Genomic DNA, 18,931 nt, shown 5'->3' on the forward strand with positions numbered 1-18,931 from the left:
AATGTTCAATGGGGAATTACCGCCCCGCCAACCTTGGAATGGGGTGGTAATTCCCCATTGAACATTGGCGGACTCGTTACAATACTGGCACCAACCACGGTGCTAATAGCACCATGGTTTAGTGCCGGTGTTGTAATGAGGGCCAATGCGTTTCTCCATGTCAGCCCGCCTCACTACTCAGAATTATGAAAATCAGTATTACTGCCCCTTCCTGTGAACCACACCCTCAGTAACTGATTGGATAATCCCCACAATCCCATTTCCATTGGCCAGCATGGTGAGAAGCGCAGAATGTGGCACATGCGCTGCCCCAAGTACAGCAAGGGCTGTGCCCCAGTAAAGCAGGAGCAGTCCTTCTTCCCTTTCTATAATTTTTTGTCCAGGACTACCTCATTGGGTACAGTTAAATAGTCACACACGCATCCACCAATCCCATCCAAGAGGTCAGCATCTAACACCGTTAGTTCTGTACAACACTTCATATGTACTGTTACACATTCAGACTGCAAGTGCCGTGTCATTCGAAAGCACATCCATTTAAAAGTTCAGTAAAACTATGCAAGATTTCTGCATCCACATACATCCACATGGCCACCCATCACCACAAAGTAGAGGTATGAATATTTTTTCTGCAGTATGTTTACAATTCTGTTATAAGTACCTCTGAGCACAGTATATGCCACTGAACGTCCATTACGTACTTAAAAACATACTGTTTTTTCTCCCATCACCTACCATCAAGTGGCACTTCGATGGTATATGCTTTCAATGTCTTCATTTACAAAATTATCACCCATTGTAATATCCGATCAAGTGGCACAGCGATTAGAACGCTCGCTTTGACATCTGTGCAGAACCTGCTAACGCAGGTTTGAATCCCGGCGGGGCCAAACTCAGCCTTTCATCCTTCTGAGGTCGAGAAATGAGCACCACACACCGTGGGTAATAATAAGAAGCGCTCAGATACCTGAGGGTTCGTAGCGCTATATAAGTGCCAAATTATTTTTTATTATTATTATCCAAACAGGAACTCTCTTCTTTCCTTCCGACAATGCTACAATTGTTTTTCTGCACTAACCCATCTATACCCATCCAACATATCGCACCAAAACCAGCACTGAATGTATCTTACCAACCTAAACCAAGTTCCCAGAAGCTCACTGTCTCCACAGCTGTGGTTCGCTCTAGGCTGGACTATTGCAACAGCCTCTTTCTAAATCTGCCTGCTTCTGTTCTCTGCCATCTGCAACTCATCCATAACAGGACTGCGCGACTTGTCCTTGGCTTCAAGTCCAGGGATCGTATCTCTCCAGGACTGAAATGTCTGCATTGGCTCCCAGTGGCTGTGAGGATTAAGGTCAAAACCATCTGCACTATCAGCAAGGTCTTCTGGGCCCTGGGGCCTCAATACCTTCAACTCTATTTCCCTGCTTGAGCTCTTCGCTCATCCGCCTCCAGGTCCCTCAGGGTCATTCGCTTCTCCAAGCAACCAGTTGGTGGTAGATATTTTTCTTTGGCTGGGGCCTCCCTCTGCAACAGCCTCCTTGCCTCCCTAAACTTGAGGATAAACATCTCTGGTTCCGGAAGCACCTCAAAACCTTTCTCCTTGCTTCTGCTTTTTCTCCTCCTCTCCCCTGCTGACTTCCTGGCTGAAATTGATTCTGCACAGCTTATCTGGCCACCCTCTGATCTCGGGCCCAGGCCACCTCCCCCCACCACTCGCACCCCTGCACTGCCCTTCTGGCATCCCCTGCACTTGGGGACTGTTTTCTGTATCCCTAACAGTCCCACCACCATGTGATGCCTGCACTTATCCTTGCACTTGCCACCAGCGCCACGTATTTTTACCTATTGTTATTTATTCTTCTTCCCATGTACTATACTTCCACTACCCCTACCCATGCACTTGCGCAATCTGATTGACACCTGGCCTAGTAGGATCGTTGTCTCTGTCTACCCTCTGTTCCACCTCCCTTGCCTTGTTGCGCCTTGAAACACTTCTATATAGGCGCATCATAAATGCCATATCACACCATATTACATCATATCATATCATACACACATTGCATGCATGACAACAGAATGCCTGCCACTTACCTTGACACTTCACAGAATGTATTTCTGCAGTAACCCATTTCTTACAAAACTCGCCAAAATATCGCAAAAAAGCAGCACTGAATGTATCTTAGCAACTTTAAACAAGTACATACAGTTCATGCATACAAACCGGATGCCTGCCCCTTACCTTACAAACTTCAACCATAGCATTCTGCATTTCTCTGTACAAATAGACCGTCTACCACATTTATTGCCCACACACCACAACCAGAAACCTTATTGATCAATGCCTTAGCGTCCACAGTTCCATTTCCATGCCTGCCATCTTGAAAAGGCCCAGATGTGGCACATATAATCCTGAAACTACTGCACAATCCGCAGAGTTATCGTGCTACGAACAGGAGGGGGGATAGAAATTTGAAACAGGGTAGGGGATTGGGTCTTTAGTTGTGGCTCTAAAAAGATTATAATTTTTTTTTCCGTGTTTTTGTTTAGTGCTTGCAAACAACTTTTTTTTGTTTTTTCTCTTTATATGAGCTTCTGTTTGCTTCTCCTCCTTACATTTTTACCGATTTATGGTCAACACTTCTTGCACAGTGTAAAAGAAAATAGCATTGCCAATGGCGTTCAAAGAAATGCTTTTTGCATGGAACCAATGCATATTTTTCGACTTTATGATCTCATGGTGGGTGGAGAGCATCCCATCAATGCACATAAATGCACACATGCTTCTATTTCTAAGACATCTTCCGAGGTCTGGCTGGGGACAACTTACACTAGCATGGTCTCATGCTCCTCTTGGTGGTATGCACGAGAAAACCACTTGGCATTGGGAAAAAGCTGCATCACTGCATTCATCAACTTCTTCAGGTGATGGAGCAAACGTCCACACGACATCTAACCCAAATGAGGCCACATATCTGCAAAGGTCAACCATACTTCCGAAACTGCACTCATACGGACTGCCCCACAAAGCCTGCACTCCTTCCAACCTGAAATTAGCAGCAATGCCTCTTTGCACGACATACTTGTGCAGATCTTGCACAAAGGTATCATCAACGATCAGCACTGTTCATCTCTACATCTCTGCCAACCTCACTACACAGAGTATTGGGGAAAAATAGTACTGCCCCTTCCCGTGAACCACACCCTGAACACCTGATTGGATAATCCCCACAGTTCCATTTCCATGGCCACCATGCTCAGAAGCGCAGGATGTGGCATGTGCGCTTTGCCAGTTGCAGCGAGGGCCGCGCCCCAGGAAAGCAGGGAGAGTCCTTCTTCCCTTTCCACTATTCCTTTTCCAGCACTCCCTCATTAGGTACCATTAAATAGTCACACAGGCATGCACAAATGACATGCAAAACCTCCTTGTCGAAAACTATCATTTATGTACAGCACTCCATATGTACAGGTACACACTCAGAGTACACGTCTCGTGTGATTTCAAAGCGCCTCCTGTAAAAAAGTTCACCAAAAGTATCCACACTTTCAGCATCCAGATTCACCCAGAGAGGCATCCATCACCACAAAATATAGGTAGCAATATTTTCTTTACTCCCAGCACTGCAGTAAGTGCAAACAACCAGTACGTCAAAGTGCAGTACAGTAGTCAGTAATCTGCGCAATGCATTCTACACAAGCACATGAAATATCCAGTTCTACCCTATCCGCTTCTATACACACAGTATTTCAACACAGCAACCAGTGCACACACTGAAGGAGTGTTCACTCCATCAGCTCCAGCCATGAACTAAAAACTGTAGGATGTGCCAACAATCACCACACCCATGGTACCAACAATGTATGCAATGCTCACAAACCACGCACAGAATGTAACACTGTCACATCTACTTGCAAGCAGGCCACATGGTTGTCGAATAGGTGCTCCAGCTGTGCATCCAAGGCACTATGGCCTCACCACACACAACACACCATAGTATACCCTGTGTTTAAATGCTCATGTCATGTGCAATGCACTCCTCATCTGCAATTCAGCCTGACAACTTTTACCCTGTTCACATGTATGCATGCATGGCTGCCTGTGTACATTGAACGGTATGTGTGTGTCTGTGTACATTGTCCATATTTGAAATGTGTGATGCTGAGGACTTCCTCTCATGGTGCATTATCATGAAGCACTTCCTAAAGGAAGGTTCTTATAAGGGGCAAACCATGTCAAACGCAAACGGTCACATGTGGCTCCCTAATGTGCAACATGTACATTGAACTACACCATATGGCAATCTAAGCAGGCAAAAATAATTAGAGGGAACATTGGTCATGACCTCAGGAGTTTTACAGACGTGTGGCCCGCGAGCAACGTGTTTTTTTGACCTCCCTTATGCAGATTCATAGGCTCGGGGCAATGCTCAATCCTCGATAACCCTAAACTAATGTTCACTCCTATTTACTTCATTGTGACCTCACTTCCTTTTCTTAGAGGTCAAATGTATCTTAACTCAGCTCAATTAAATTGGTGGAGGCATTCAGGCATTGTGAATCTCCTCATACCAAACATCCAAGGGAAAGCCATCCAGCTGGCCTTCATAGTAGATGGTACAATATGATGCATGCAGGGCCGTCGACACAGGATAACGGAAACTTCAGCCACTGCAGTGCCAACCTGAAGGCCATAATGTTCCTCCAAGTAGACAATGCAAATGCCAGCTGTGCATAGTATAAATCACAAAGACATAACATAAAAAGAGATCATTTCAGTTATGAAACAGCTTCCAGGATAATTGATCCAGAACGTAAGTAAAATAAACTGAATTTGAGGCAGCAGGTGTAAACCGTATTAGCTTTTGTCTTAGTATCAAATTTGAATTAATTTAATTACAGATTAATTTTTATCTTTCCAAATTCCAAAGTCAAAAAATGAAATTTGCACCTCGATTTTGCCCAAAATTATAAATGGTATGCATTAACTTCAATGTAATGTTTAGTCATTGTACTGTAAAACACTAAATTATGTTACACTGAAGCCCTGATATTGTTGGCAAAAACCACAGCTGGCAATTTTACCTTATGTTTTAATAGTCATGTGCCTCCTAGTACCCTAATTGGCATTCCACACCACTACTATGTACAGTACTCCCTCTTTCCCTTGTGTAATGAGTAAAACAAAGTACTGCCAGCTGCCGTTTGCCTCAGTGTTTGACTGCCAATAATGCACCCACATAAGGAAACATTGTATAGGCTTAGGAGATACAGGTTTTACCCCTTGCCACTTTAATATACTGGCACTCATATACGTCAAGTTAGTAATGTATCAGTGGGGAGCTGTAACATATTGACATACACGCAGGCAGCTCCCTGCCGCCACATTTTCATCATTTACACAGCAGAGTGCAAACGTGCAGAGCAAATGGCAGCATAGACGCATATACGCTGCCTTTTGCCCTGTATTTTTGCACTGTGCAGTGCAAAGTGAGTAAAGGCTGCTTAAGTTGTGTCCACCGCTTCCATTTCTTGCATGGCAAGTGGCACTCACAATTATAATTAAACACTGCTGACAAACATGCAGGTTGGACAGCATTTCATTTTAGTTGTGAACGCTGCTAGCCATGCACGCATGGTAAACTGCAGTCACAGTTCCGAGTGAACACTGCCTTGCATGCGAGCATGACAGACAGCATTAATTGTAATTGTACACAATGCTTGCAATGTGAATATGGCAGGCACCATGTACAATTGATCCATATTTTGTCCGCCATAGGGATCTCTACTATTTGCGCTGGTGTGAAAACCATGTAGGCGCAAATGCTGGTGCATGTGTATGGTGGTGAGGAAGGAAGGTCGCATAAATGCATGTTGTGTTCCGCCCCTCAATTTGACATAGAAATGATTGAACATGTAGCGGGGAGTGAATGGAGGGCGATAAAGCCTACTCAAGGCTTTTAAGTCTTCATTTCACGTTACGCCACAATGGAACAGGATCTCCACTATGTTTAACAATGGGCATGCAAGCCAAACGTTTCAGAGACAATCTTTATAGGCATTTGTTAATAAAAATAAACAGCCTCCTAGTACATATTATGTAGGGAATTTGGAGTCAGGACCTCAGCCCACATTACCGAGTTAATGTAGTCCTTAAGAAGAGACTGGGCCTCATTACAAGTTTGCCGGTCCCGGAACTACGGTACAGGTAAGCTTCCCGGACCGGCAAACTACGAGCTGTGCTCGCAGGTGCCTTTCTGCCTGGCGGGTCTGACCTGGCGGGCAGAGCGGCACCCGTGAACACAGCATGTCGGACGCACCGGTGCATCAGGCTCCCCCATTCCCATTGAGCCCTATGGCCCTATGGCGCTGAAATGGGAATGGGGAAGAATTTTTCTCGGCATCCAGCAATGGGCAAATACTGTGTCCGGCTGGGCCGTAATGACCCAGTAATTGCCCATTTCTGGGCGCCTGAAAAAATAAATAAAATACCGGCGGCAGCCGGACCTCTATTACAGGCACGGCTACCGCCAGCCTCATAATGAGGCCCACTGACTTTTTACAGATAAACAGGGAACTGATGCCAGCAGATTCTAGGCCTCCTACTCCCCACAAAAAACACATGGAGGGCTGAGTCCATCAAAAAAATCAAAATAAACTATGCAGTAGGGAAGAACACAGACTATGTACTCTCCACATTCCCTCTATGTTAACCTCTCTGCATCAGGGCCAAGGTCCACTCAGTCACTCGTCTACTGCTAAAGCTGCTGTCCTGAACTCCAAGGAACCTTGGTTTAGCTGAGACTGCTCTATTATTCGTCCGTGGGACTGATGCATCAGAGATGGGCTACCTATTGCCTCCATGATTAACTCCAGCCCTAATGGTTGGCTGAGAGAAAAGACGTCCAACCCATGACTTCGCTGTACTTTGCATACACTTTTTTCTCCCTGTGTGGAGCTTCCATTTATTCATTTCAATTCCTCTGCAAGACAGCCTAACTGCCCCCCCCCTGAAGTTTAACGCTGACTGTTTAAACATTACTCTCGATAGGTGATTGGGCAGAAGGGAAGGAGTCTTGCCAGTATTGTCAACCACTAATGGCAACCACATTTCTGCCATATCATGAACATCAGGCATTCTTTACATATTTTGAATTGATGTTTGGGTGTATGTTCCTTTCTTGATACAACGAATGTTTTTTTGTACACCATTGTGGCATATTTTCCTTCTGTGGTTGCCAAATGAAGGGGCAAACTTTGCTACTGTGCCATTATTGGTGAAATTAACGTCGCATGTCAGGTGTATTATATACAAATCAAAACAGAAGCCCTGAAGGAAATGACAGCTTGCTTTTCTGAGTGCTGTAATCATGAGTGCTACTTCTATCCAGTGTAACTGGCACACAAGTCATCAAACTCTGAATGGTGATGAGCCGAGCTTGCCCTGCCAGGATTTTAACCTCTGCCTTCAAATTGCACACAAATATGAGAAGTGATGCATTAACTTGTTGAGCTACCTTACTAACATGTTTTGCATTTAACTTAGATAAACTATGGCTAAAAATCCGATTTGAAGCGGAGTGGGAACTGATAGTTTTTGTTTGTAGCGTTTGCTCTTGCCATTACAATCGTTAAGCATACTGCGACATGTTTAAACGCAATGCCTACTTGTCTTAAAAAGAATACCACAGGTTTAAATCCCTGAGATCCTCACATCTGCATAATTGAGTAATCCATGGGAATCCATTTGTCTAAACAAAATCAGTTTCAGAATTAGCTAAATTCGTATCGTCCCCACACCCTTATACCAAGATCCACTGTAGCACGTACTTTCTATCAAATTCAAGGAAGCTGGCAATATGTACGTTGCATGTGGCACCCAGAACAAGTCACTCAGTACAACATCAAGTTCCAATGTTGCCCTGTCTGACATACAGCTCCAAATGGTCAAATGGGACGCAACAGAACACTACTACATGTGGTTTGAATAACACAAACACACCTTCCTTATGAAAATGTACCGCCTGACTCCAAGCAACCACACAGAGAAAGACTTCGAATAGTTGAGGTGCATACCAAACCTTTCAAACCATAATCATGCAGCTGAATAAATCAAGATCAGGACCCAAGCAATGTGCCTTCATCGCCAATTACTTAAAACATGAATTGCACATCTCTTCCTTTCCTTCCTCAATGACTCCAAGCTGTTTTAGGAATTCCCCAAAGTCCCCACCTGGCCTGCACTGGGCAGATTTTGCTAGCTGGTCGTGACAGTTGAGGAAACTCCAATAGATTTTGAGTGAAGCAACCTGAAACTCATTGTTCTAAAATCATTGTGATTTCACTATTGACACTGACCATCTCACCCTCATATTAGAGCTTGATGGGAGAAAGAAACTATCAGACTTGCAGATTATGCTTTAGCAAAGTTGAAAGGTAGGAACATGTCTATGGTATGCAGGATCCATTAATCTGACACTTCACCCCCAAACCACCATGAGTCACTGGTGTAGGGTAACCTCACAATCACCAGACAGAAGCATAACTACCTACTAGAGAAAAAGGCTTGGTGCACCCTTCGGAGAGAAGAACACAAGTGTTATTTTGTATCCCAGACCGCAGCCAGATAGCTCTCTGTCTTCATCAGAGCAGTCAGCAAGTTGTAACTGTGTGACTGAAGCCTTTTATATACAATATTCATCCCCCAACCCTATTGGCTGCAGCCTATTTACATGCTAATATTCACATATAGACCCCTTGCTCGTTGGCCACTTTGTTTCATCCTCCAATTTCTTTACACATGGGTGAATGTCTCTTCACCTTGGGTTGCTGTAAAATTATTGGTTAGGTTTCTGAATACATTGCCCTGTCTTAAGGTCTAACCACATAATGTGCACCTGGCTATCAACATGAGCTCAGCGGACAACTGTGAGGTCAGCATGGTTCTTGCAAACAAAGCAACTATTTTCTCACCCCAGACATATAGGCACCCCATCATGCCTCCCAGCTACAATCTTATGAAAGTTGGCATCACACTTTGCTTTCGCTGGTTCAAATCACATGTCTGGTTGTCCTATGTGCTCCCCTTTATCAGCTACCCCTTCCAAGGGGCAGATTTGAAAGTTCTTAAAAGTCCCACTAGTCCATCTAATTCACGAAGGATTTAGTAGTCTCACCCCTGGTTGTCTGATATTAAGCTCAAACACATAGGATGATGGGGGGTGTTTGGGAAAAAAAGGGGAGCAGGAGACCCTGTAAAACAGGAAAGGTGCAGGTTTGGAGTCCATCTTGATGCAGCTGATGGAGAGATTTATTTTAAAGTGCCCTATTCAGAACTGACAGACTGCCTTTTCCAAAGCAGGCCATATTACCTAAGAGGGCTTTACGGACCTGGCACAATGACTGAAGGGAGAACTTAACTGGTGGAGCTGCCTGAGGCCAGTTGGTGTCCATACCCACCCTGGGCCTTTGAGAGACAAACAAGAGGTGTGTACCTATGACCCCAGAGCATTTTTCCTGAGAATAAATGTTATTGCCGATAGCTGTTGAACGTTTTTTGGCATCCCTGTATAAAAGAACACCCCTGTGAAAATGAATTGCAAAGTGTATGTGCCTTTTGATTTATAATTAAAATTGAAACCTGAGGTAAAATGATTGAATTATGACTAATCTCCTGTACCTTGGGAATTCCCGAAGCTTCAGACATTTCAAATTGAAATGTGGAATACAAAGTCCTTTAATTCGTGTCTGTCACAGTCAATAACGTCATTAAAATATGTTCCTTATAAAATACATTGAACAGCTGTTTTGTGAGACTAAACTTGGTTCCTTGAAAACAGTGCGTGAGGCAGGCTCCACTGTCCCAGTACTCCAAAAGCAGCCAACATTTTGTTAAACCCAAGTCCAACATCATAGAACAGCTAGATAATGAAATCAACCTGAGTATCACAGAACCTTATGGGAGTTACATTTGCAGTACAACATTTTGTTTTAAACTACATTTTGAGAACTGCTTCATCCGTGGATTTCAGTCAGGATGTGTATTTCAAAACATAATTCTATTGCAAAACAGCTTGTTTCTTATTTCTAAATAAGAGGGTGGGATAGTTACACACTACATTATTAAACCGAGAGTTGTCAAGCCAGGAAAGTAAACAAAGATAAAGGATAAGTGTGTGAATCTTGTTAGGGCTGCTTTCTTATGCTTCCCAATTGAGATACATAAATAATCCATCAATGACAATGTTTAATTTTGTATGCTGGCCAGAGATTAGTTGATATTGTTGATGAAAACTGACATGTGTTGCAGTGCGCACGTACATCATTTATTTAATTAACAACAAACAGTATATAGCACAGATGTAGACAAAACACTCTGTCAGGCCACCTTCCCACCCAGAGACTATCTATGTCTCTCTCAGTCCTCTGTGCACATGGACAATGCACCCGTGGTGCATTGGCAACATTTATATGGCACAAATGCAAATGCAATGAAAATCTATGACCTTTGCTCCGCTACATCTCGTAAAGATACAAACCAAGCATTGGCAAAGCCAACAGTTTGGGCTTTGCAACTGCTACTATCAGCGTCCAGTTAATGGCACTATGACAGTGCCTAGTTTTTCATTAGTTTTGTGGTATGCAGTAGACAGAAAGCAAGTAGGAGTCTGGAAGTAAGTCTTCAATGTAAGTTTCTTATTTAAGTTAATTGTCACAGGTAAATATTAAGTACATAGCAATGACAAGACATGTATTTCACACCAAAGATATTTGTTTTTCCACTTACTCACTGCAACTTCTTGTAATGTCTCATCTCATGTTGCCTCTAAGTAGAGCTTGCAGAGGCAGGGAACACTCTGGTAGGACTGAGCCAGGAATAAGCCATTGGGTCTGGCTCTACTGGCTCTAGAAGCTCAACGTGGGCCGAGCCAGAGTAGCATGGTGGCTGAACCAGGGGTGGAGGCCAAGGGGGATGGAGGCACATAGGGTAGGGTGGGGGGTTTTAGAGGGCCGCGTCAGTCATTTTCTTACGGGCGAAGGGCTGTGAAAGTTGGTGCTGGGGAGATGGACAGCAATGCTGTTTTGGGGATGGCAGGGGGAACAGAGAAAAAGAAAATGGTGGCACTTGGGGTGGGGTGTGGACAGCATGAGCATTTTTTCAAATATTGAGGAGACGGATGGGGGTGTATGGGTAAGGGGAACACACACTGTAGAGGAAAGACAGGCACTTGGCTTACCTTTTAATTTACCGCACCAGCCTCTACCCCATTGCTCCAGGAATTGCACTGGCCCATTCCAGCGAATAAAGTGGCTTGGATGGGACAGGAAGTATGCTGGCCCAAATAGGATGTCAGGTTCCTGGCATGTGAACATGCTACCAGCACTACTGGGTAATTTATTTTAACTATTTCCCATGTTACGGGGCAGCAGGTGAAGCTCTTAATCAGCCCCTGCTTTTGGGCAGGCACTGACCCAAAAGAAGGTTCAGGCCAGAGCCCCAGTTTAGGCCCAGGCCGACCAATCCCCACCAGGCTCGCCCATCTCTATCAGTAACTATCAAAGATTGATGATGCTCCTTTCAGTGCCCTTCCCTGTGAAGTCACTTTGGTTGGTGGGAATGCACAGGTAAATTAGGAGGTTTACATGTGGCCTGGACAGATTCCTAACAGTTCAGTTCCTGCATGGATATTGGCCCTGCAGCTTTGATATTTGTTTGTGCTGCGTATTTGCTAAAATTCCATATGCCACTAATGTTACTAAAAAGTATGGTGCGGCTGGTGCATGGACATGAATGACACCATGTGGCTCTGCGTGCACTGCACTATTACATCTAAAGTGATCTACAAAACCATTTTGTAAAGTTGCGCACCCTTGACGGAAAATGTTGGATGGGGAGGGGTGTGTGTGCCTGTGTGAGTGAAGTTAAATTATCTTGGGAGGTTTAAAAGAGAAGCTACCTCCCAAAGTTAATGGCGCAGGCACAGGGCAATAGCTGGAGCGCTTCACACGTAAATATGAAAACTAAGAAGTCTAAAAAATACTGTTTAGAAGTAGGAACAACTTTTAAATTAACTCTTTTGACCCATCATCAGACAAACTTATCTGTGCATCTCACATACCTGAGTGAGTTTTAAACTTTCGAAAATGTTAATTTATTCAAAGTAAACTCCTTTGCTGGATGTGGGCCCGGGTTGCAAAGCTCAGCTGGTTTACAGGAGGAACAAAGCCAATTTGGGTACAGAATGTTTCTGGCGAGGTGCAGCAGCCGAGCCTGGGGAGTGTCATGAAAAAGGCACACAGGGCACCGCTCACTTGCCCTTCACTTGAATGCAATCAAATGGATGCAGTGAGAGCAAAAAGTACCCGCTATGCAAGTTATTCCCCTTTGCTTATTTACACACCATTCTCACAGAACGTCCAACGTGGGAAGAGGACTCACTTCTTAGTGTACTTTAGATCTCACATGACCCCACAGCTCAAGGACTACGAAATATGCATTGATTTTAGTCTGTACGAGGAGTGAAAAAACAACCCTAGTGCTGGAGAAATGCTGATCTAAAACAGATGAAAAATCAATACACAATGTGCCCAACATACAGATCCAGTGACATTTCTTGTTCAAATGCCATTACTTAAAGTGGTAGTTCACTCAAAAGCTTTATGCTTTAAAAATGTTGGCCATGAAAAAAAAAAGATATATTGGCATTGTTTTTTAAAAAAAGTTCCTATGGCAAATCATTTTTCAAATTACCATTCACGTATTGATTTTCAAGTACTTGGAGGCAGCCGTTTTTTGAGCTGTAGCAGTTTTCTGGGGGAAAGTTAATGCTGTGCCTTTGCAGCGACAATCAAGCAAAAGCCCCCTACTGGGATTTTTTGCTAATTGCAGCTGAAGAGCAGAGCATTTTCCAGTTTGCAGGCAGAGGGATCATTGATACTGGCTACATTTAAAAAAGTGGAAAATGGAGAACCTATTTAAAGCGGAGAGAGCGAACTAAGAACTGATCTCATCAGGTCCTTGTGACGCTTACTGCACAGGTCTTTTCACCTGCTGTGTTTTTACACTGATGCCTCGAAAGCGAGGTCACTATAGAGGAACCAACCAATACACGGAGTAAGCAGATACACCTACACAATACGCTTCAATCACACTGTACTGAGGCATGGTGCCTGCACAGGGATCCAGCTGCAACATAAAGCCATACGCTGCACCGCCATTTTCCAATTTCCCACACTCAAAGTTTCACTACATAGCCATTTTGGCAAATATATGTGATGTGGACATTTATCCATAAACCATTATTAGGTAAAAAATGGGCCAGCAGTGAACACTGCTTGAAATTGGCGAACATATATTGCTCTAATCAAGTCATTGGGTCCATATTCACTACAGATATTTACATTTGTCTCCATAGGAGGAGAAGGAGGAGACTACATTACGAATACTACCTCCCCATCTCAAAACCATTATCCGCATTTGTGGAGATGAGTGTGTTTATCATGACATTTTCGCACTACAATTCAATATTGATGCCTATCTTGTAAAGGTTTTGGCACACAAGTATAGTGAAGTTTCACTTCACAGATAGAACTATGGACCACCCAGAATTTTCACAAACACAATATCCAGTGCCTATCAGTTAAGTGTATCACCCCCAGGAGGTGCGGTGAGTATAGGTACACTATTACTTGTGTGGTCCTGAAGCTTTTTACACTTTACATGTGAGTGACTATTGCTTATATACATTCCATGTAGTCGGGGATCCAGAGAAGTCTAGGTTTGAGGAAGATTCTATCACCAGCTCTTATCCAAAAAAGAGAATGTGGAATTCAACTGTAGGCAGAAAAGGTGAGGTCATTTGCAAAACTGGCTTACTACCTTATTGATGTTCAATAGATTTAGAGGTTTTATTTTGCCATTTACAGGCTGCCAGGTTGGATTGCCAAACACATTGGGCCTCATTACGACTGACGCGGCACGGGTTAACGGGCTCCGCTAAATGAGGCGGACCTGTTAAACTCGTTCCGCCTCATTGCAAGCTCCACTCGCGGGACCCGGTAAGTAATGCCTGGTCAAACCAGGTGTCCTTAACGGGTCCCGCGAGGGGAAGAGGGAGCAAACAACGAGCCGCTCGTAATCGGCCCGTTGTTTGCTCCCGCTCCCATTCCCATTGAGCCCTTTGGAGGCTCAAATGGGAATGGGGAAGGTCCGGGCCCGGGTTCCTGGAGGGAGGAATTACCGGACCCTCCGAACTCGGAATGGCCCGGTAATTCCCCATTCAGGGAACCCGGACCCGATTTTGGCGGCAGCCATGCCGCCAAAGTCGTAATGAGGCCCATATATTTCTACAAACCATGAGTGATAATTCTTGAAGATTGAGTCCATGAGGAATGGGGAATCACTGAGGTACATATCTGTATACTTTTATGAGCATAAGGTCAAGATGGATTTCACAATGGATGATCGATTTTTACTATGGTTTGAAAAGCAATGGGGGTCATTACGAGGTAGGAGGTAACCATGCCGATATTAGCGGCATGGCTACCCCCTTACCGGGTACCGGGTCTGGGTTCCTTGAATGAGGAATTACCGGGCCATTCCGACCTTGGAGGGCCCGGTAATTCCTCATTCAAGGAACCCAGACCTGTGCATCCCCATTCCCATTCGAGCCCCCATAGGGCTCAATAGGAATGGGGAACATGATAACAACGGGCCCGTTAATAACGTGCCCGTTGTTAGCATGCTGGGCTGCTCGCGGGTCCCGCTAATGACGCCTGGTAAAACTAGGCGTTCTTAGTGGGTCCCGCGAGCAGTACTCGTAATGAGGCAGTAAGGGGTTGACCCCAAATGACTTAGTGTGACTTATGGTCTGTTGCCAATAAACCATGATGGGATGTGTGCTTAATGTTACATTAATGTGATAACGTATGGTCAATATATATCCTGGATGTAATTTGTTTTGAAAAATAATGACTTACGGTGACCAAAGTCCATAAGCATTGTTGATATATACCATAAACAACCGTAATAAATCTTGTATGCGAATATTATCCACAATATTGATATACAATCATTTTTCCTTAATTGTTTGTAGATCTAAACATCTCATGAAAACCCCTGATGAAAAGATAAGTTCTTGAATTGTGTTTCGTCATAATAATAATAATACTAATGTCTACCTAGGTGTATGAATTTACTATTGAAATACCACATTATAGAACAGTGACCCTTTAATGAATAACAAAACATATCTAAAAATATTTTAGAAACTCTTTCTAAGAGTTTGGCTAAAGTATTTTCCTGTGAAATTGTTCAGGGGATGGGAGTTCCCGATCTTGGGGAACTTCTTCTATTTACTGTTTATGTTCAATCCATGTGCGAGGGCCGATCATTTCTCCCCTGCACCTTAAATCTTTATAACTACTATCATTACTTCATTTTAAATTGTTTTTTGGTATCTTAATAAGAAAAGGTGTGCTCTGTGTAACTATTCTTTTCTTACTCATGTGGAGTATTTTTATCCATGCCAATGCGCCACACTGCACCCCTTTGCCAATGCGCAAAGAAAAACTGCCAAAAATGGAGGCAATAACCCATGTGCGCACTAAATCTGCAAAATTGTGCAGAATTCATAAACCACCAAAAGAGCTGCATGCCATGCCACATACACAGGCAAAGTGGTGTAAAAGCAGGAATCACTGCTGTCATCTGTCAGCTGAAACAAGGCCACAGAAGGGCCTAATCCAAAAATGCCCTTCAGGCATTTTCCCAGAGAATCATGGAAAGGAAAGTGTGCTGAAATCATGGATTCTCCAGGCAGTCAGAGGAATCCAGGCATCGCTGCCTGACAGCTGCCTAAGGAAATTGGCTGTCAAAACCAGTTTAAATATATTTTCTTTTTCCTGAAAAATTGCTAAATCCACTATTTCAAGCATGTTTGTGAAGGGCTAATTCTTTTAAAATATTCTAAATCTTTTATAAACTGTGCTTATATGTTATATTTGACATGAAATACGTTAATGCCAAGGAGCCCCCTCTGGGGCCAATCCACTATGTAATTCTGATCTGACAGCCTGGCCTGGGAAAACTGACATCTCTGCTTGACACTTCCTTGAGACAGGAAGGCTAATGGCTGTTAATGGTTCCCGCATAGTGCCAGCAAGCCACACAATGGGGCCGCATTAGACATTCGTCTGCTGGCTGACCAAAGATCAAAGGACAGGCTGAGCACTGACCTCTGCAAGGAGGGGCAGGATGTGGAGGAGAATTCTCAGTGAATTTCAAAGGACTGGGCAGCTGCTGCCGAAAAAGAGGAGATTACACAGGAGGACTTTGTGGTGAAATCCTTATATTTGATTAAAGTTTAAAACTCTTTAACTGAGCAACCGACAGAGGGATAAATCTGAAACTTGGTAGACATTAAACTAATGTCAGCCTTGTGATTTGAAGACATTGAGGAAACTGATACCATTTAAGGACCAAAGTTATGAAAAATGTCTGATTGTGGCAAAACTACTAATGTTGCAAACCTACAATTGTATGTACACAATCCACTGATAAGCACCCAGAGATCTATCAAATTAGAAATGATTAATCCAAAGTGTTATGCGTAAAAGAAAAATCCATGGAATGACCCCTCACAAAGATGGCAAGTGAAAAATAATGTAGACAATCGAATATAAAGTATATGTGTCTAATTTTATGAGGGTACATAATGGTAGAAATGTACATTTGTGCAAAAGTATGTTTTGGGTAAAAATCCAGGTGGGAGTTCCTAAATCCTGTCATAAGCTCTGTTCAGGCTGCCAACCAAAACAAAGCACATGCCTGTAGCCACTCACAACCATGGGGGTGTGTTTTGAAGTTCTGCCCATGCCATAAACTTTGTAATGGATAAATAAACAAGCTTCACTACACGTAGACACAGCTTCCAGAAGACTGCTTCCAGAACCCATCCAGATGTCCGCGTAGCACCTTATTGCAGAACTCCTCATCTTGTAACTGACTCCAGAATTCTTTGATAGATCCAGATTTCTTTGCAGAATCCAGACTCTAGCATTGCAAAATTATTGCTAGCCTGACCCAATTGCAAACATCCCAAACTTGAAGGGATTTAAGTCTGATTCATCTTGGCTTGCTACCATTAAGGTTTGCCAGCTGAAAATGTGCACACTGCATTCTACTGTGTCCAGTAACCAGAAGGGGCCCTTCCAAATGCACTATATCTGTAATGACTGCTTTCTTGCCAACTTTACATATGCTGTACAACTGTACTAATGTTCCTTACCTTTGCCTGTAACCAGATGTTTAAGCGCCTATATACCCCTGGGTCAGGAGCACTATACAAAATAAATGAACAAACAAACAAACAGGGCCTCATTACACGGTAGGCGGAGAACCATGGTGCTATTAGCGCCATGGTTCATGCCGGTGAAATACCAGTACCGCCTTGGTGGAAAGGGGAATTACCGCCCCATTCCAAGGTTGGCGGGGCGGTAATTCCCCCTTCCACCATTGCCCTTCCCCATTCCCATTTTTTTCCCATAGGGCTCAATGGGAATGGGGAAGGCGCTAATTTCGGTACCGCAAATTGCGGTACCGTAATTAGCTCCACTGGTCCCTTTGAGGGTTGGTTTTTATCGCCTGCAAAAAGCAGGCGTTAAATTCCCCAACCCGCAAAGGGACCTCGTAGTAAGGCGGTAAGGATTTACTGGTACTGGTAAAATATCGGTACCGGTAAACCCTTACCGCCTACCGTGTAATGAGGCCCACAGTCTGAGGTGCAGTCCAGATTTACCAAAACCGCCTTGTCGATCCAATCCTGCTAGAGGTGCCCTGCTGTTGGTAGACCAGATCCAATTCAGTGACCAGAGCTGACGGTCCAATTTAATAACTTCTTCTGTAAGTATTAACAGTAAGAACAGTGACTCATAGTATATTGGCATTGTATTATCCCTATCTCAACCCATCCAATCTATAATTCAGAACTCCAGTATTGTTAGAATCCTTCTTGTGCTGATTGTCTCATCTGTGTTCCAAAATCATAACTCCCTAGTGATTCTGAATAACAAAAGTAAATCCCAGGAATAAGTAGAGTGTCCACAACGGGACGGGCTACGCTGATCAAGTGACTGTAAGATCCATATGTAGCATTCTCTTTTTCATAGTCATAATATAGTGTAATCAAACCCATCTGTAATTTTCAAAAGCGCATTTCTATTTTCAATTTCGCGCCTATTTTGCAAAAACGCCTTTCACTAAAACCTCTATAACTTCTTCAGTTGTAAAGATAGAAACGAAATTTCCACTCTCACTGATACCTAACATCCCTAGCTACATCCACAACTAAAGACTGCGTAACAGTGTATTTGACCCGTTTTTCTTCAATATCACATAGTAAAAGTTTGCTGTGAATTTACAAAATTCACAAGTTTACACGTGTCATTTCCCCATGTTAAAGTGTTTTTTCCATTCCATCCTGATCTGAAGTGTGTATTGTTGTTTATAGTATAGCTCATGTATGTTAGGACCTGATTAGTGTTGCTTTCTTTAGAACTTGTCTCCATTTAAGTATTTTTGCACCCTTTTGCAGTATTTCACAAAGCCATTTTCACCTGTCATTTTCAAAGTGTCATTTGCCAAAATAAGGTTTTCACTCTTGTTTGGGAGGGAGGATTGCCTATAAACTTTAGACCTTGGGCCTCATTACGAGGTGGGCGCAATGGGATACCGGGCACCGTTAAGGATATCGGTGCCGGTAATCCCTTTGTGCCCTATTCCGAGGTGCCTTTGCGGGTCCCGCTAAGGCCACCTGGTTTTACCAGGCACCCTTAGCGGGAGCTGCAAAGTGTCCAGGGAGCAAATAACGGTACCGCAAATTGCGGTACCGTTATTTACACCTTCCCCATTCCCTTTGAGCCCTATGCGGGC

This window comes from Ambystoma mexicanum, chromosome 5q (genome assembly GCF_040938575.1).
Source record: "Ambystoma mexicanum isolate Mex_15411 chromosome 5q, UKY_AmexF1_1, whole genome shotgun sequence".
In the NCBI taxonomy this organism is placed as follows: Eukaryota; Metazoa; Chordata; class Amphibia; order Caudata; family Ambystomatidae; genus Ambystoma; species Ambystoma mexicanum.